The sequence below is a fragment of the Cynocephalus volans genome, chromosome 13, assembly GCF_027409185.1.
Source record: "Cynocephalus volans isolate mCynVol1 chromosome 13, mCynVol1.pri, whole genome shotgun sequence".
NCBI lineage: Eukaryota > Metazoa > Chordata > Mammalia > Dermoptera > Cynocephalidae > Cynocephalus > Cynocephalus volans.
The window spans coordinates 69,420,730-69,442,044 of NC_084472.1; positions in this window are offsets into that span (position 1 = coordinate 69,420,730).

A 21,315-nucleotide genomic window follows, 5' to 3' on the forward strand; every position below is an offset into this window, starting at 1 on the left:
AGGAAATGTCCCCCACTGCTGGTTTCTTGGAGGGAGTTAGTGGGAGCATGAAGGGGTTGCAGCCCAGGACGCCTCCCACAGAAGTTTGCGGGGAACAGTCTTATAGGGGTGGCAGGTTGGGTGGTCCGCTGGGCTGTAGACGGCAGAGTGGGAGCCTGTTCTGGGTGACCTGGGAGCTTTGTGGCACCCCTGAGGGAACAGGCTTATGGATGGCAGGCCTTCCAGTTCTGAATCTGCTATGTGTGTCGGGTGGGGCAGCTTCCTTAGCCACGTCTTTGTTTTCCAAGAACAGTAGACATGCACCATTCGTGGGGCAGGGTGACGCTGTTGGTCTCTGAGTGTGAGGGCCTCAGACATCAGGCCTGTGGCTTCCTCCTGACTACCACCTCTGGGCGACCAGCCAGCCAAAGCCTTCCAGAAGTGGCCTCACAGATCATGAGGTTGAGCTATTGCTTGTTCTGTGCTCAACGTCTGTCGTCCTGTTAACTTGCAGGAGGAAGAAGCTACAAGCACTTGTCATAGGTTAGGTGTCACCAGGAAGAGACTAAGAAAACGATCATGTCTCAGACAACGGCAGCTTGCCATGTGACAGGGACAGGCCGTGCTGGGGGTCTGTTTGGGTAGGCAGTGGGAGAGAACTCCAGAATCATGAAGGAGATAAACCTCTCCTGGGTATCCAGAAAGCAGTGGTCCCCAGTCACGAAACCTCCGTCTGTGTGTGAGTGTTGGGGATAGTGGCACATGCGTCCTGCCACAGCAGTTCTAGAGGTAAAAACGCCGGGAAGGGGAGGACAACCGGAGAGATTTTAAACACCAGGAACAACTGCATGGGCTGTTGTGCACCTCCCGCAGAGGTGAAGGAGACAGTCCCCAAACATCCCCTTCCCTGTCATAAGCTGGCCTTGGAGCAGAGGGCCTCGCGAGCCCACAGGGAGGGGCGTTTACAGGCCCCGAGTTAGCCAGGAGGAGGCGGCTTTCATTCCAGGCCCTGCATTTCACATCCAGGGTTTTAACCCTAATCCTGGCAAATCCTGAATGTAAGGGCAAAAGAGTCTAAAATGTGGCCTTTGCAATCACGTACCTGGTGACTGTACAACGATCGAACCATTTCACTGTAAGTTAATAAAGAGCCTCTTTTATGGAGTGGAACCTGCAAGCTCTGTTTTAAATGGCTGTGCTTTTTCTCTTTTTTTTTTTTGAGAAACATTCCTGTAGCAGTCCCTGGAGTGAGACTCGGGACAATATTAAATCCAATGAATCACTGGCCTTCAGGAGGGGAGGGCAGGGCAGCAGCTGTAGAGCAGTGTGGAATGACAGCTGGGCCTGACATCCCTAGGGGCACGGTGGCCACACCGGGCACCGTACTTTGGCTCAACAAAGACTCATGCTGGCCAGTGCCCATGCAGGTCTCTCTTCCTTCTTTGTAAGGATTCTAGGTGTTGTGTGATTCTTCTTTGCAGCCTCCTGATGGGTCCGTCAGTTTATTATGCACGGTGTCTGGACGAGCGATTGCTGTGTGGTCTGCATATGATCCATGGACCTGGAAATTGTTCCGCAGGACTGCACCTTCCTCTCAAGTCAGGCTCAGCCAACTCCGAGGGACTTACACAGTGGGGGAGGGGACGTGGCCTGGGTGGGTTTACTTGGTCTTGACCAGAGCCTCCCTCCACACCCTGAGGGATTCTGCTCTGCTCCTCACCACCTGCCAGCCTGCTTGTGGGAGGTCCCTGCAGACCATATCCCAGAAGTGGGCCTTGAAGGCTGTGCTATCTGGGGAGCTGGGGGTCCAGATCCCTCCTAGAGGACTTAGACTCCATCGAACTCCTTTGTAATGGTCAGTTGCTCGTAGGACGTAGGATCACACTCATAGGGTTTAGTTAGTAAGTCTGCCCCATTGATGAGAACTCCGGCGGGGAGGAACAGAAGCTTCAAGGCCTGGCTATTCCAAGGACAGTTCCAGATGGGCAAGCCCAGCAGCACCACCTGGGACCTGTTAGAAGTGCACCATCTCTGGCCCCGCCTGGACCTGTGAATCGGAATTTGCATTTAACCAGGTGATTCCTATGCACATGTAAGTTTGAGAAGCGCTGCTTTTGGGGACTCACCTAATGGAGCGAAGGATGTTGAACACCCCTCCCCCATTTGTGCGTGGGGCTTCCTTGCCCCTCCCTATTCACCAGCTTCCTGTGGAGAGTCCACGGCCCACACGCAGGTTTTTCAAATGCCAGGTTGTCCAGACACTCTTCCAGCTGTGACCCACGTGTGTGTCAAGCCTTCTGGTGATGACTCATCCTTTATAACCTCTTGTGAGGTGGGTCATCGAGGTCTGGGGATACCATGGGACTATTCACCAGGGAGGGCAAGATCCCACCCACTCACACCTGTGCGAGCAGCACATGAGCTGCTTCATGGGGCTTTGCGTCCAGACCCACGGTGCTGCTGCAAAGTGCCTGTGGAGCAGAGCAGGTGACCAGGAGATGCAGCCCAAGCATGTCCTCCCGGTGGGACTGGAACCTTCATGGGAGGATGGAGGAGTGTGGCCCAAAGCCTGAGTTGTTACCACTGAAGCCTCTGGTCCTGGGCACTCGCACGACACTGGGACCTGCGTACAGGATCTCGTCTCCTAGTCTAGCAATGAAGGGTCTGCCACAGTTTGGTTTGGTGTCCTCACTTCCTCTCCATTCTCCATGTTTGCGGAGAAGGACATGCAGGGACAAATTAGATGAAAAATAGCCCCCAAGAATTTAATTCAAAAAGTGATAGCTGGTGCCCTTCCTCAGCTGGTTCCTCTAGCGCTCTATCCATTGTGCACCTAGCTCTGCCTGCGATGCAGGATGGTGGCATCTGGACGGGACTCTAGGCGAAAGACAGACTGCCCGTTCCACCAGTGGTGAGAGCCGCGTGTGTGTTTGTTTTTAATGGTAGTCTTCACAGCAGCCGTTTTCTCTGCGACACACATACACACGTGGGCTGTGGAGTAACACTTACATCTCTGTCGTCCCTCTATGCTGTATTGGGGAGCCAGGCCATCTGCACACAGGTCCCTAGGTGGACTTGTGCTTCGGTCACCCGGCGGTACTGTGCATCCCCAGCCCCCAGCTCCCCTCCCTGGACTCTTCTGTGTGCAGCTGCCACAGGCAGCCTGGCCCACCCGGAGAGGTGGGCAGAGCAGGGCTCGCCTCGACAAGGACTCTGCACCCGCCTTAACTTTGAGTCTCCTTGTTCTGTCAAGAGGTGCCACAACCTTAGACGGAGCTCTTGTTGGTGTTAATTATTTCCTTTTCATTTCCAGCTGGCGCAGAACTTTAGCACCTTAAGTTGCTCAACTAGATCTCTGCACTCAGGAACGAGGTAATTAAGTCAGCCACAATTTCAGAAAACGGATCTGCCTCGACTTGCTGCCCGTCTTGAGACAGCACTCCGTCCTAAATCATTTGATAATGTAAGAGGCTCGCCGCAGTTCTCTACCTGACGGAGGGTTAGTTCATTAGGTCACGATCAGTAATTGATTCTCAGTGTCTCTGCTGGTTTTATTACAGTAATGAGGACTATCTTTTTTTTTCATCTCCTCTAATACGTTACCCAAACCATCAGCTTCTCAGTTTGGTGTCAGGATGACTTTGACAGGTTGTTAGCAACTGTGTGATGTACAGAACATCACAGAAATGTCTCAAACTGTGTTGCTGTGTACCGCACGGAGCCTTAGGTGGTCCCGAAATAAGTGGAAGCACTTGCAAGGAAAAAGTTACAGCCGCGATTGAAAACATGACTACAGGCTTGATGTCCTAATGAAGTTCCTCGCGCCGCTGGATCTGCTCGACTCTTAGGGCAGATTTTGCAGGGCTGGGTGGCACCTGCAACTCTCCTCCCGAATATTCCTGAGCAGAAAAGCAGAAGAGTAAGCTCAAGAACAAAGCAGATGTCCTTACTGTAAAAGCTACAGACTCTTCTCTCCCTCTGTGGAGCTCTTTTTTAAAAGTGAGCAATAATTTGCTGATCTCTATACAATCTGATTTCCCCATAAGTTCTTTTTGTCTCAAGAAGAGGAAATCCATAACATGAAGGCTGTGAGAGAGAAACCTGGTGTGATCTGTTGTACTTTTACTGTGTTCCTGGATGACTTCACATGCACAGAGCTATAAAAGAGGAAAGAGGGGAAAAAGGCATTTTCTTTCTTTGATGGATGTAATCACAATGTTAGAACAAAATTTAATGTTTATTTTTATCCAATAAATGTTTTAAAATGTAAACCTATTTCCCAATTTTTCTGTTCTTTGAGGTTGAGGATTATGTTTGCAGGAGTTAGTACTGGTGGATGATATTGGGAATTCTGAGTTCAGGATAGCTGGGAATCTCAGAATGGTTCTGTGAGGGTGAAACCAGAGGCCACAAAAGCGGTAATGTTAATAAAGCTTCTCAAAGCTCTTGCCGGCCTAGTGCAAAGGACATGTGTGTGAGCTGTGATGTAACCTATGTTTGTTAACCTCGTGCAAAGAATCTGCACCAAAATAGTAGACCAGTCGATGTTCTCCTGAAACCAGAAGTCATGAGACCAACTGGGTAAAGAACAAAGAGGCCAGGGGTTTGGCCTCCAAGCCTTGACAGTGATTTTTGAATATGGTGGACACAACTGGATGTCTTGCTGTCTAAGTCACAGATGATTCTTGGGAGCTGCAGCTGTGAGATGTGAACAAAACGCAGACTCACATGCACTGAACGCAAACATTCTCCTCTTCTGAGCTTCAGGGAGAGAGACAGAAGTCCCGAGACAGCCGAGGGACCTGTTTGCTTCACTGATGTTGTGGGTGACATTGTTTGCTAGTCCCAGCGTGTCGGTGCAACATTCAGAACCGGCAACTTATCCCATATTTGCAGCCTGAGATTACGAAAAGCTTTTATCAACACTAAAAATAATATTTAGCAAACCTCATCGATCCTTCTTTAAATAAAGCACCTATTTTAGGTGAGGCTAGCAATTTTATACAAAGGATTAATTTCATCCCACAAACTGCTGTGCAATGTCTGACAAAAGATCTTTTTATAAATTCAACATTGGAAAATAAGTCATAATCCCATCTGCTCCCGTCATTTCTCTCCACTCTGTAAAAGGCATTCAACAATACAAGGTCTCCTGCAGACGGAGACAGGTGGAACAGATATTAATAAATCACTGGCAAATATATAGATGAAGGTGACAGTGGTTATAAGAAATCAAATCATTACACTTGTTTTGCTGCCATGTGCTGAACGGCTAGTTTTTGGCATAGAACTCGGGTCAGAACATCCAAACTTCCAAATGTCCCCTAAGGCTTCCAGAGATCCAGGCCTCTAACAGGTGAAGTCCAAATCCTCCAAGAGAGGGCAAGTCCATCTGAAAATGAATGTTATTTAGAAGGATTCTCAATCTCCTCATTCTGAGTTTCTGCAATAGTTGAGTGTAGCCAACTTTGTTAAGAAGGAGAGAGAAAAAAGGAAAACACCAATTAATTAAAAACAAACCCTTAAAAAATAACAAATTGCTATGTAAAACCTAAGTTGAGCAAGATTTCTGTTTGCTAGCCCTTAATTGAGTTTTGAAGGAAAGGGAATCCCTGTGCCACACATTGAGAATATTTTGTTGCCTGCTGCTTTTTCCTGGAGGGATCTTCCTCATTTGTGGGAAGAGTGCTAGTCTGACAATGGATGTGGTTGGGAATTGGTGGCAATCCTAGTGCAGTGACTGTCACCTGAGAAGGTAAGAGGCTCAGAAGCATCCCTGGGTAGCCGACACACAGTCCCCTGTGTTGCTCTGATATCAAACTTCAGCACAACGTCTCTGCCTCGTGTGTCTCCTGACAACAGTGAGGCGTGCTGCACATGGGTCCCAGAGAGCGTGCTCTGGAGTGTGGGCACACAGGAACACTAACCACAGATTCACAGAACTCCCAGTACCAGGGAAGTACTGCATCCAACACACTTTACAAATTCCCAGCGGTACCATTCTCTGATCAGTCTCAGTTTTTCTTTGGCTTTTTTTTTTCCTCCAGGCTAATTGCTGTTCTTTCTACCTAGAATGTCCTCTTGCCTCTACTTTTATTTGAAGAGGTACTAATGCAATCTCTTCTCTTCCCCTGATAGCAGGACACTCTGAGGAGTGCTGGTAACCAGTGAGGTCTGGGCTCCAGATCTTCACCTGATCCTATGTAGCCTCTCCACCGGGATGTCCCTCGGGTGTTTTAAATTCAAAAAGTCCAAGATGGAATCCAGTAGCCCCTCCCCCAGGGATGTTCCCTTCCCTCCCCCGTCTTAGCCTCCAGAATCCCAGTGCACGCTGGACAGCTGGCTGCCACCCTTTCTCTCTTACAACAAACCCATCCATCCCCAAGTCCTACTGCTGCCAGTTCTAAATGTCTTTGATTTTGTCTGCTTTTTGTCCTCCTGACTGTCTCCTCTAAAATTATCTATTTGAACTAGGGTCTCTAACTTGTGTCTGTACAAGAATCCTATCACCTGGCCTCGGATCCTGCCCCTTCCAGCAATTCTTTGCTGCTGAACTGTTCTTTCCAGAGCAGGGGTCCAATGTCCTTCATGTGCCTGAAACCCTTTGATGACTCGCCATGGCTCTCATGATAAAGTAGGACACAAAAGGCCATTTATGGTCTGGCATGATCTACTTACCTTCCACATCCATTTCTCAGCACCCGCTGACTTGCGCCTCCACTCCCAGGCCCCTTGCCATCCACATTCCAGACAGACTGAACAGGGTACCCTCCCCAGTTTCTAGAATGTGACAGGCTCCCTCTTGTCTCAGGTTCTTTGTATAAGGCTCATCCTTGATGAGGATTCCTTCCTTTCCTGAGGTCCCATGAGGGCAAACACCTTGTCTACTTCAACAGGTTGTCTCCATGGTCCAGAACAGGGACAAATAAACTGTAGACACCCCAAACGTATTTCATGAAGTAATGAAATAAGTCGGGCTTACAGGCATTCAAATTACTCTGTGCTCTTCATAGGATTCACTTTAGGAAACAAGAACCAAACAAAAACAAAAAACAGAAAATGAAAAACAACTATTTATTTTGCACAGAATCAAACTCTTATTTTAAATCTGTTTAGGATGACAACTTCTAAGAGTCTCTCCCTCTCTCCACACACACACACACACACACAGACACACACACACACACACACTGCATTTTATAGCACGGCTGTTCATATTTATTGCCAAGATGGGTTCCAAGTTTCTACCGACTATAGAAATAAAATTTATCAAAGGATGAACATTTTCCAGCACTAAGGAAATGTGAAGAACGTGCCTTGGTCTGATAAAGTATTTTCATCTGTATGAAAAGTTATTCTTCCATTTATTGGGCACTTACAATGTCCAAGCACTGTGCTGGGGACTGGGACTGGAATAAACAATGAAACACATCCCTGCCCTGTGCTGGCTTTGCTGAGAAGGTACGTTGCTGCACCTGCTGTGTCCTGGTTTCTTATGGGAGTAAGCCCTCCCCAGATCAGCAGGGGCACCAGAAGGAGGCGCTCTGGGAGGGGCGGCCACCCAGAAGAGAGCCCAGCTTCCCACTGAGGCTGAGGGGCTTCCTGGAGAACTGAAATGGCTGGCGAGAATCTCTAACGTTGCCTTGCATGTTTTTAACTTGCCCACATCACCCATAAAGCCTTCGGACCTCACTAAGACCAGAGGGTGTTTCTCAGTGTTTTGCTTCTGTTTTTGACGAGCAGCATTAGAACATGAAGAGCAGGAGGCAGTGGGCACTTGGCATGTGCCCATGCGATGGATGGGTGCTTTAGACCCTATCCCAGCGTCCACACCCCTGAGCTTTGACCTCTACCACATACATAGCTTTGGTATTTTACTTTCGTGGCTTAGGGAGGAGTGACATGAGCAGAGGTGGAGAGTTAATCTTGACTTGTGAATTTTCAAAGTTTAGAATTTGGAGAAGAACATAAATTGCTTAGGTTATAAAAATGCATTTGTTGGAATGGCTGATGAGGGAGAGTCATGCGCCCCCTCTCGACGACGTAAAGATTCCCTGGGGCTTTCAAAATCCGGGGCACTGAAGGGAAAAAGGGGGTGCACAGATAGTGTGGGTCCCCAAGGAAAGGGGCACCACACTGTGCTCCTCCTTCTCTACCTGCAGACCCCCTGGTGTGGAGGTAACAGAAGAATCCAGAGATATTTGGGGACTCCGAGCACAGAGAACGGAAGGAGAAGCCTCCTTTCCCAGAGGAGTCTCTGTGGAAGCATCAAGAGCCCCAGAAAGAGTGTGAATGCAGGGACCCCAGGGCGGGGGGTCTCACCAGCCCCCCAGAGCTCCCCGACTCAGCGTGGGTCAGGAGTGGCCAAGCTGTGCCCCGTGTTCTCTCTGTCAAGGTCGGTGGGAACTCGAGTTGCAAGAGTGGGACTGAGGGTCCCTGATGCAGTGAATGGCCCACCACCTGGAGGGGCTTCTCCCATCCCGCCACCCTGGCTCTGCTTAAGATCAGGCTGTCCTGGGGAAAGAGGTGCCCCAATTTGACCGGGAACATGCTCCCACTGGCAGGTGATATGAGCCCCTGAGACGAGAACAAAGCTCATGAGCGCACACCCAGGTCCTTCCCTTTGCCTCTAGACTCACTCCCAGAGATCACACGTTAACACCATGGTGTGAGGATTTTCTGACGTTCCTTTCCTTCTATTAACACTCACACAGACTCAAAAAGTTAAATAGGATCTACCTAATTATCAATCTACCAATGTCTGTTTACCCCTCTGGATCACCTATCATTTGTCTACAATGCTGTTTATTGACATGACGTGGCCCAGGGAGTCTCTCCATCTCTCTGTGTGTAGCTCTATCCTGTTCTCTTTAATAGTACATAGTCTTTAGTTGAACAGTGACCCTGTAACTTATCCAACCACGTCCCTGTTGATGGAGATGTCATTGTTTACAGATTTGAATGAATATGGCATTCTGTTTCACGAATTTGTCATAATTTATTAAATCATTCCCTTATACTTAGGCTGTAGGTGACATTTTCTGTTACAAATAGTGCTCTATCAACATTCTACACATTTATCTTTATAATTTTTTTATTTTTCATTTTCTGATAGACTCATAGAAGTGAGATTGTGTGGTCAAAGGGTATGCAGGTATCACGTTTTATTGGATAATACCAATTGCCCCCCAAGAGTTCGTACCAGTTGGTTGTTCCTGCCAACAATTATGAAGCTGTGTGTTTAATCACACCGTCAACAGCAGCCAATGCTAGCCATACATTATATGTTAATCAGATTTGGGGAAAAAAGTATTTTACTGTTATCTGCTTTCATATTCTTAAATCCAGTAGTGTGGTCGAGCATCTTTTCACAGATTTATTTATCATTTGTGCTTCTTCTTGCCTGTACGTATTCTTTATCTCTTTAAGGAATTGTTTGCCATTCTCTTCTGAGTTGGATTTCTCTAAATATGGGATATTGATACAGTGTGTCCCCTCTCCAGTCCGTCACTTGTCTTTTAATTTTGTTTAGTCTGTTTTTCATCAGGAAAAAAGTTTACAATAAACAAAGCTTTATTTTTGTTTGTGATATAAAGTAGTAGTCTTTATTTTATTTTTTTGCCAAATGGATAGTCAATTATTCTCATTCTACATATTAAAACAACAACAACAAAAACCGTCCTTGCCCCAGTAATTTGAAATGCTACCTTTTTCATAGATGACAGACCCATATGTACTTAAATGGGTTTCTGTGCTATTTTCTGTGTCCTGTTGGTGGATCTGTCTAGTTCTGGGCTCTCATATTTCCATCATCCTTGTTGTAAAGTGGGAGGCTCTTCAACCCCCAGCATCTCTGGGAGGCAGGAATGATGCGTCAACTCTTCTTCTGTTCCCCAGAGGATAAAGTGCGTTGCTGGACCCAGTGCTTTTGTTAGCAGAACACTTAGATTTTCACACATCCTGGAGGAAATTATTAAACTAATTAACTAAAACTCAAAGTTATCAAATCACTTCTAATGGGGCAGAAAGTTCTCCCCAGATTTAAATTCTCCCTGTTTTCCTCGTTTGCATTCACAGGCAGACAGCATCCTCCCATGGGAGCAGGGAGCAGCCTGCCTCACAATGGCTTAGTTTACCTGCCAGTGTCTGCTCTGTACAGCCGTCTGTCGCCATCTCAGGGAAGGGAGCACCTGCCTCAGGAAGAGCTGTTCCTGTTGAGTCTTCAGATCTTAAAGGGCAGTGGGAAACTTCCATTCTCCCAGCTGGAGAGTAGAGACAGAGTGTAGGTATGACTCTCAGGCAGCTGAGTGTTGGAATCCACAAGCTCTGCTTTGTAAACAATTCACTTCATGCAGGAAATCTGCATATGAGGATGAAATGTCATTTGTATCTCATAGGATGTTGGCTTTTCTGGGTACAACTTTCCAGTCCCATCAACTCATTAAGTGCTGCTAAGGAAGAGAGAATATAGATGCAGGAGAATAGACTCCCCCCGGTAAACCCGTGACTGGTTCAGACTAGTTAGCAATACTCAAACTGAAAGAAAAACTTGAGGACCTGCCAGCATAACCACCCAGCTCTCTGTAAACCCAGCTGCTTTCGGGGTACAGGTGGCTCTGCCTCATTTTCCCAAGGTGCTTCTGGGTGCACCTGTCACTAAGATCCCCAAGCAGACCAGGAGGAGCGTTGGCTGTGGTGCCTTCTTGTGATGTGAGGCGTGCTTGCTGGCTGCACAGGGAATATACGATGTTCCGATAAGAACTTCTGTCCCTGAAATTCTGGAATCTCACACAGGTGACTGGTGGAGAAACGTGATGGTCTATGTAATGAGTTCCTTTTCTCTCTTTATTACATATTGATTGAATATGGAAGAAATTCAATTTCTGAACAGAGTTTAAGCGTTATTCCTAGGATGTTTGGTAGTGAGGCTCTCATGTTTTCATTCATTTGCTTCAGTCGTGCTGTGAGGACTGTGGACATCTCCAGAGCAGGGGACGTATGGAAATGCTTTGCTCTGGCCTTGGTGCTGGTGGCTGAACCCAGGCCGTGTGATTGGATGCTTTGTTTTGACTTTCTGAGGCTAGTTAGGTTGAAAACCATGAAAAATCTACAGTGGAAGAGGAGAGGAGTTTTTTTACTTATGGAAGGAAAAATAAACTTAATACACCCTCCAGTTTGACTATAAGCCTCTGAAGAAGTTTCTAGCCAATTGTGCACCTGATACACAGAAACCTTAATTAAGCACTACTGTAGTCACTCTAGACATGAACTCAGAGAAGGGCTGAGATGTCTTGGCCTTCTTCCCAAGAGACTTATTTACTGAAAGACCAGGAGGGATTCATTATGAAATGGTTTACCTATTAGAAGGTCCCATGCCACTGGCTCCAGGAGGAGATTAAAACTCTGCAGGCTTTAGCTGATGAAGGGCCCAACCTGTCTCAAGGAAGAATCAGGTAGAAGGAGGTCACTGTAGACTACGTGGCCCATTCTGTCCATCTGTGGCAGCCCGGCATTTCATCATATATGGAGGTTAATTTTTTCTGGCCCCATTTTCTTCTTACAAAGTAATTTGATAGCAACCCAGTATCCATATTCTACTAGGTATCTGCAAATTGATTACTTGATGAATGTTCTAGTACTTTCTTTTTTGAAACTTCTAAGGTTATTTGCTACCCCCTTTCAAAATATGCTGTTTACCCTTTCTAATCTCCAGAGACGCCTTCTGTCCTGCAGTGATTCCTCAGTGATGACAGTTACATAGAAAAGAACTAATAATGAGAAGAAAGATGACATGATGTTCATTTTCAAAACAGGAAAACGGAGATATAGTGACCATTTACAATGTCTGGTTTTTCAAGCTTCATGTCATCAGTAATTCTTTTTTACTAAACAATTTGTTTTGTTTAGAACAAATGATAAGTTTATATATTCAAGGTCATGTTTCAGATAAAAAGTGAAAATTGAATTATGTGTTTCGTTGTTATAAAATTAGTTAGGGAAAAGGTAGTGCATCTAAAACATCTCTTGAGATCTAACTTGTAGGATTTTAAGCATCGGTGTAAATTAAAAGCAGATTCACAGAGGATTCTATGAAACAGAGCTTTCTATTAATTTGAGGCCACTAGACTGGATTATTTCTCAGGGTTCTTATGGCTTTAAAATACAAGTCAAAGTCAAGTGAGTTATCAAAGAGCTCTGTGACCAGTTTGGTTTTAGTGTTCCAACGTGATGTGAGTATATAGACAATTGACCAATTTTTTAGTTTTCAAAAATATATTTGACAATGTGTCAACAAAATTTTGCCAATCACACCATATGTTGTTGGTTTAGCAGAAGTTACAACTCACATCTAATAAGTTTTGTGCCTTTTATCTTGAATTTCAGTCTTCTAAAAAAGCATATAGGTTGATAATTGGCTGAAAGACCATAAAGAAAATTCTATCATCAATGGAAATTAGAATAGTCAAGGCAATGACCAGAATGACAAGAACCTTGGAATTAAGCTTTATTTAGCATTCCCGTTCTTCCTCAGAAAGAGAGAAACAAACAGCAATTTATGTAGGTGACCCCCCAAAAAAACTGCACCCAACAATTCTCTGGCTAAAGAGTTTGGAGGTACATTTTCAAGAAGGGGAAAAATGAAAGAAAATAATTTTCTGAAAATAAACTGACAAATGAGAAAATAGAAAGTATGGGGCTTTATTCTTCCTGTGGCTGATGGCTCTCTCTGGTAGCAGATTTCGTACATAGGGAGGGAAATTACCTCTTTCATGGTATTCACGGGCACCGAGCCAAGGAAAAGAGAGAGCTCAATATAACTATTTAACCTGCTATTAACCAGATGAAGCCAATGTGTCAATTGTTTTAGTTAGAGAGAGTCTCCTCTTCCCCCTTCCCCCAGAGGATCCATCTAGATAGGGCTAGGTTAGATAGGGCTAGGCTCCATTGAATAATTTAAGATGGAGCTTACCATAAGCTGAGAGTGGTCATCCTTAGAGCTGGAACTTGACTGGTTATGGGGAGACTGGTCAGCCTCACCGCTGGAGTGTTCAGTTGAGATGCAGTATGTTCTTGGACTTCCACTGTCTCAAAGCTAGAGCTGCTTGTGGTGTGTCCAATTTGCATTTTATTAGTCAACCTGCTAATAGGCCTCTAGCCTGGAGACAGTCAAGTACTGAGGCAAAAGGAGAAAGAAGGGATTTCTTAATGCTGCTGAAGTCTTTATTCCAGTTATAAAAAGGTGGAATTGGTGGACTTAATTATTGCTGCAATATGTCATTGCATCTTAACTACCAAATCAGCGTCTGTCTCTCTTTTTTTAAATTCCAAATTGTCTTCAACATACAACTTTGATAATTAGAAAGCCATTCTGTGTGCCATTCACAGATGAGTAAGAGTTTTTAAATAATTAGATGAGAATAAAGTATACTTATTCAGATCTGTACTGTTTGACTAAATCATGCTTTAATGTTAGAAAAGGACCTCCAGAAAGCATTTGTACAGGTGGAAACCTGGGAGAGTTTCTCACTGAATGGAGAGGTAGGTGATTAAAAGAGTGTCACTGGAATGTTGGGTCTAGATTATTCCTTTTTCACTTATACACTTGCTCTGCATTTAAAGCAAGGTGGGTATTGGGGCTGTTATCCAGGCATTAATAACTGAGTTGCAGATGATGGAGCAATAAAACTGAGTTGCAGATGATGGAGCAGAAAGAAATACTGGGAGCTGTCCCAGGCCCTAATTCCAAGACCCTCCAGTGATAGGACCCTTGAGCCCTGCCTGGATCCTTAAGACCACTTTTTCATAAAAACCACTGCTACTAGTTGCGAGGTGGAAGTATGTCTACAGGAAAATGAGAAGAAACCCAGTGAGCTGTCCTTAAGGGGCACCCTGAGAGCCTGGACAACTTTTTCTCTTAATCAGGATTTTATGTGTGAGATAGACACACTTGGGCTTCCCTACAGATTCTGAAGTTGGAGGTTTTTTTGCTTTATTTGGATTGAACATGAAACAATTTTTCTGCAAATATGCAATTTTTCTGCAAAAAATCTGTAAGTAGAACAAAGCAAAACAAAGCAAAACAAAAGAAAAAAACCAGCTTAGGTCCTATGAGGAAATTCCAGAAATATTTAAAGTTTGTAGTCAATAAAGAACAATATGATTTCTACTGCTGATGCTTCCTATAGCATTTTGTGTAAAACCTGGAACCCAAAGACATGTTTATAGGTTATTTTTTAGAAAGGGAATTCATTAATTTGGGAAACATTGGATAAAACAAAGCACACAGTGACAGTATATTGGGGATACTAAAACTAATTCTTTTACCCTCAAAGATTCAGAGTTGCTGGTTTTCCTGTGGCTCTGTCATGAGATCTGGGTCTGGCCGGCAGGACCACTACAGTGACTACAGGTTAGGAGTAGAGACAGCCGAGGTCTCTGTGATGCAAGAAGGTGAGAAGAAATCAAATGCTCCCGTCCGCATTTTTTTCTCTTTCACGTGGAGCTCCATGAGGTCAGGGCAGGGGACATGATAGAAATATCGAGATAGGTGTAAGGTACCCCAAAAACTTTGGGACTAAGTGCACAATTTCCTATGTATAGCTTGGACAAGGCTGTAGACCAGGAGGAGAAGCCTTTACTCAGCCAAGCTCCATTCCAGAAGAAAATAAAATTATGAGAAATGGCACTGTTTCACACCTGTACAGGCCTCTTTAATGACCTGCTTAATAGAAGACAGTTGGGTTTTCTTACCTGCTTCTGCACACAATCTTTTGAAATACCTAACCTCATGGAAACCCCACTGCACACAAGAATGAATTAGTAGATAACCCTGAGAGTCTCAGGGACCCCTGGAGGTCACCAGAGGACACTTAGAGAACCACTTTGACATTGTTTGGGGTAGAAACAAAGAGACCACAGTGCCCTGGGGCTTCACAACTGGAAGTAGCCGGACAGGCCTGGGCTCCACACTGGGGCCATCATGACCCCCAACAGTCCCACCAAAGCTGCCCACCCCTCAGGACAATGGTCTGAAAGAGGTCAGAATGACAAGTGTCCAGGAGAGAGCAGTGGGCAGCCATGGATGGCTGGGTGGGGCTGAGATCCTCTCTTCCTGAGCCAGGGGTCACTGGGAGAGGCATGTGGGGAGGGAGGAGGCAGATATTTGACTCATCAAAGCCATTATCTGAACTCCCCTGGCAGGGCATTGCATTGAATGAATGTTTAACTCCCATATTTTTTTTTTTAATCCAAGGAGACCAAGCTGGTGCAGCCACCTTAAAAAACAGTGTGGCAGTTCCTCAAAATGTTAAACACAGAATTACCATATGACCCAGCAATTCACTCCTAGATTCCTACCCAAGAGAGATGAAAATGTGTCCACATGGAAGCTTGTACATGAATGTTCATGGCAGTGTTATTCTTAATAGTCAAAGGGTGGAACGAACCCAAACGCCCATCAGCTGATGAAAGAACAAACAAAATGTGATCTGTCCATGTGGTGGAGTATCACTCAGCCTGCAAAGAACCAAGTGCCGACACACGCTGCAGCAAGGAGGAACCCTGGAAACGTGATGCTACGTGAAGGCCGGTTGCCAAAGACCACATAATGTACGACTCAATTTATTTGAGATGTCCAGAATAGGTAGAGCCATAAAGGCAGAGTGAAGATTAGTGATTGCCGGGGACAAGGGAAAGGAGCGATAAGAAGTGACTGCTAATGGGGACACGGTGAAGAAAATATTCTAAAATTAGACATGGTAATAGTTGCACAACTCTGTGAATATGTTAAAATATTAAAAACCACTGCACTGAACACTTAAGGGTGATTTTATGGCATGTAAATTATATCTCAATCTGTTATTAAAAAAACAATTTGGTTCTTAGTTTATTAAAAATAGGACTTGAGAATTTAATAAAGACTGAGCTCCCAGTAATTGAGCTCAATAAGTTTTACTATGAGTTCGAATCTGTTATAAAAATTAAAATGCTACATTTTTCCTGCAAATTTCAGAAAAAAAGTTTAATAGATCTGTTTTCCCACAGGACTTCTCAGAGCCTTTACTTGCATGTTAGCGTGTTCTGCAAATATCCAAGGTTATAGAGTTTCTCAATGCAATTGTCCCTCGGACCTCTGTAATCACAGAGAATTTGGTGGCATTGTTATTTAGAGAAATCAGTTAGAGACGCAGTTCTTTCTTGACTCCAACAGTACAATAAGCTTTACCAGTTTATATGGAATGAGAAAAAAAACTTGGAAATGCAGTTTTGAGATAAGCACGTGTTCATGTAGAACAAAAATGTTTGGTTTAAAGGGAGCTGAAGAGGGAAGGCAGCCCCAGGTGAGCCTTCCCGGGGGAATATAGCACCAGGTGCATTCAGAAACCTCACCTGCAATCTTCCTGGTGAGGCTGTGAGCCAGAGTGATGTCCCAAGTGGCATCACAGCAAGCTAGTTTGGAGAAGTCACTTTGCTAAGAGCAGCAAGTGGAGGTCTGGCCCCATGGATGTCTCAGCGTTCCATGCTCTTTTCTTTAAACTTTGCAACCAGAAAATATGGAGCCAACAGCACCGGCTTAAGCCATTTCAGGAGAGAACAGAGAATTGATAGATAACCTGTGCTTGTGTTCACCTCTGTTCCCAAAGCTAATTTTTGATTGGCTTAAGGGTTTCTACCTTGACAAGTAAATTAACCTATCACCTATGAATTCCAAGTGTACAAGAGAAATAAGAGTCCAAATTGTCTTCACTCATAGACTTAATTAGTGAGGACACCTTCATTTTAGTGATAGGCTTTTGGAATGGAGAAAGAAAAATAATCAATTAATTTATTAATTGCTGTTTATAACTGTTCCATCCTTTAGTTTTCAAAGCTGTTATTTAGATTGAAGCTGTTCTATGCAACACATTGCTAGAAGAGAACGCGTGGCCACTTTTTCTCCACTTCATTCAATAATACAGAAGTGAGGGTCATCCATAGTGTAACTGACACTTTTAGCTATTTGGTTATGAATTCTCCTCCGAATAAACAATCAGCTATTTTTCCCAATTAACCAAGTAAACCACATCATAATATTAATTCGCTGACACTTCAAAATAAGTAACAAATACAATCAACATGATTCTTATTAGTTACAGCAGTTTATTAGGGGTGTCTATGACAGAACTAAAAATGGAAAATTTTTTTTCCTTTCCTTAGCCTGAAATTTCATGAATTATCTTATGATTTCACACACAGGCAGAATCAATATTATTTTTTACCAGAACAAATACATATACCTAAATATCAGTTTGATGAACAGTGTACAGTTTATTCAATTAAGGGCAGATTTCTTTCAGTTATTAAGGGAGTGTGTCAGTCTGTTTCTGTTGCTTATTAACAGAATACCTGCAACTGGGTAACTTATAAGAAATACAATTTATTTCTTACAGTTTGGGATGCTGAGAAGCCCAAAGTCCAGGCAACACACATGCTGAGGGCCTTGTTCTGGGTGGGTGGTGGCTCTCTACAGTGACACAGAGTGTCACAGGGTGAGAATGGGCTGAGAAAGAGACAGCTAACCTGCTCACTGTTCTTATAAAGTCATCAGAACTATGCCCATCATCACCAATTGAACCATCAATAGGTTAGATTAACCCATTCACGAGGGTACAGTCCTCACAATCTAATCACTTCTTAAAGGCCTCACCTTTCAATTACCATTATAGGTTTTCCCACCTTCTGAACACTTATAGTGGGGAATAAGTTTCCAGTACATCCAGTTTGGATGGGGTATCTTTGTTCTGACTGTAAATGAACAAGATACAGAATTTCTGCCCTGGTGCAGAAGTAGACTCTAACTATTTAGGTCCTCTCATCTCTGGTTTCTCGCAGTGACACTCTACTCTCTGCCCTGTCAGAAAGTTATTGGACATGAAAGTGGCCACTTGGTACAATGCTACTACGTCAGGTTCCAGGCTGGACTTCGGCTCTGATTTCTGATTGTTTACTTTGGCCGTACTGATTTCTGAAGCTGCATTTACCTTGTCCCAGCAGCACCCATGCTGCAATGTATTTGTCAGGTAACAAACAGCCCAGAAATCGCAGCAGTGTGTCACCGAAAACATTTCTTTCTTGCATTAAATATCTCACTACTGAGATGCTGTTCTTCTTCTCCTTCCAGGATCCAGGCTCAACGAGTGGAGGTTTTTAGAGACAGGCCTCCTCATGGCAGCTGGGAAGTACAGGGGAAAGGGCTGAACCACACAACCGTTCCTGAAGCGTCTGCTCGATGTGCTGTGCGTCACGCTTCTCACGTTCTTGTGGCCCAGCCTGAAAACAACGGGGCAGCTACCACCATCGCATGGCAAGGGGCAGGTGCATGATCTCTTACTGAGAAAGGAGGGGGAAACAATTGTGAAAGACAGTACAAATTTGTACACACGGCATGACAAACACCACACCAGAACACGCTATATATGTTGCTGAAACCTATTGTCAGCTTTTGGATTTTCTTGCTCTGCTCATAAGAGATATCCTTCTGGGCACCAAGCTTGTCCACAAAGTCCACTCAGAGATGTATGGACTCACCAAACACCCAATTACTGTCTGCAGACAAGAGATGCTAAAGTTCCAGTAAATCAAACCTCCCAGAAACAATAGCGCCTAACAAGAAATTAAATGTGAAGATCTGATCCGAAGTGTTATCCTTGAACCAGGGGACACTAGCCAAAAGAAAATAAAAGTCCTGTCCTACTGCCCAGAGGGTAATAGGAAAGAATTCCTTCTCGTCACACCCTGGCTTTAAAGCCACATTAGTAACTAGCATCTATGCTGCATAATCCACCAAGTGATGGGAGTTATGCACATCCAGAAACATTTTCCTGCTGGCTACTGAAACTTTACCATCATTTGATTTATTATCGAGTGTTGTTTTTCCTGCCAACATTTTGTGGTTTAACAGCCCACCTGAGTGTGAATTAATCTATCCACCGGCTCCCTTATTGAAAAGGGAGATGAGGCTGAGTGAAAGTGCTCAGCACGCAGGTAGGAAGCAGCTCAAGTGGGACCCAGAAGATGAACTCTCTTACTTGCGATTATTCAGACGATACGATGAGTTTCTACGCTGCTGAAATCTCAGCAGCAAGTTAACCTCTAACCTGAAGAAGACATACAAAATAGAGAGCGGAGGCTGGAGGGAGCCCGGCAGGTCCTAGATCCTGTGAGCTTCCAGAGGTGAGGGTCTCCCTCATCTTTGTGTCCGCAGGCCTGCTGTATACCTCGCACAGGCCTGCTGTATACCTCGCACAGGCTCGCTGCCCTGAGATGTCTGAGGAGTTGTACCACCATTCCTCTGCAGGTTTCCCACCGAGCACTTCGTGAGCCTTGGGCTCCCACACGGCCTTCACCAGGGTGGAGACTAAACCCACAGACACTGGCCAAAGGTTAAATCCATAGCCCATCACAGTCTACCCAAACTTCTACCTACTGGGATGTTGACGGATGAAATTTATAAAGTGTTATAGGGACTTCAAATCTGCTTACAACTATTACGTATGAAATGTACAAAACCAGGTTTTAAGACTTTCTATGAGGATCAATTACATTTTGTTTGGAACTGGAGAACTTTAAGGCCCTTATCTTTGAAATGTGAAAAAAAATCCAGCAATGGAGAGCAAGACACAGGAAGGAGATACTTTGTCCCCTCTTCACAGGCAGAGGCACTGGCTCGAAGCCCTTGCAGTTACAGGTGGGTTAAGCAGTAATCTGTTTATTTTGCAGTTAACAGGGTAGAAGGAGACCTTCCAGAAATTTTGTCTTGGTTCTTCCAACTTACTGGTGTTTGACTGGGTCATAAATATCCCGACCGGAAGCTATTGATCCCCCGTCACCCTGCAAGTGGGAAACCCACGTAACGGAGTGTGTTCCCAGCCCATAGGCGACTGGTTGATGAAAGCTGAGATTTGTTGCAACTTTTGCTTCTGCGCTGAGATGAAGAGAAAGCAACTTCTTGAGAGCAGATCGCATCTCTCCAAGCAGGTTGCTTTCGTGGGTGTGGCGGCTGCACTTGGGGTTGAAGCAGGTGGAGACTTGCTTGCACCTGGGTAGGGGACCTCTGTGAGGGTATAGGTCTGTCATGACCTGGGGGGGGGGGGCGCGAGGACCTTCCCGAAAGGCAACAACTGTTCCTCAGATTGAGAACTGGAACTGGGCGTTTCTCTTTGCCAGGACCGAGAAGGAATTAGCTCTGGACTGATATCTCCAGCGAGGCTTTGTAGAGTCTGAATGTGTGTGTGTGTGTGTGTGTGTGTGTGTGTGTGTGTGTGTGTGTGTGTGTGAGAGAGAGAGAGAGAGAGAGAGAGAGAGAGAGAGAGAGAGAGAGAGAGAGAGAATCGTGCACACCCCCAGGGGGTAGGGGCAAGAGATGGCTTGGCAGATTCATAGTGAAGCAGGGATACTTCTCTGTTGTGATCCCAACCTAAGACCCATAAACTCAATGTGGTGGGTGCTTCCTTCTGCAGTATTTCCTTTGGCTTATCCACCCCCCTCTGTGGAGTCTTGTTTAGATGGTCCCAGCTGGTCTGAGATGAATGATGGGGATCAGGAAGGAGCTGTGTGCACATCCTGGCCTGTGCGGCAGCCGCAGCAGTCACAGTGAGGCATCTTGTGCTGACGGTGGCTCTGAGCACACAAGAGCTGGTGTTATCATGATCTGGCACACCTGTCCCCATGGAAGTTTTCATTGACAACCCTGAAGGACCCAAGTATTATTTTATAAAGGCAGATGGAATCTTCCCAAATACATTGAGAGTTCTGAGGTTTATCACATTGTCCTCTGACTTGATAATGTGGCACGAGAACATGTGACCATGTCTCCATAACACTTGTTTTGGGTCCGATGGCAAGATGCTCTTGTGAACCTTGAAAGCAAACTCTGTCTCCCTGACTCAAAATAAATACTACTATATACACTTAAACAGGAAAAAAAAAAAAAAAAAAAAAAAGAGAGAGATAATCTGGGATTCTGTTTGGGCCCTAAGCCAAACACAGAAACTTCTTTCCCCATCAGATGTTTCAGTAATTCCTTTAGCCTAATAGACACTCCATAGGAGTCTAACATCTTTTTTTTCCCACTGAATTTCAAATGTAGGTGTCCTGGGTTGTTCATTTAATTGTTAAAGCGAGAGAAATTCTAATAGAAAAGTTGCACAGAAGGGCTGTGTGAAAGGCTGAGTAAACAAGTTTGCTTCACGTGTCCTGGGAAGAAGCCCGTGTGCCAGCACCATCATCACAGCTGTGTGCAGCCCCCAGGGACTGTCATGGACCTTCCACTTTCTGTAACTGGTGCACAGTGAGTGG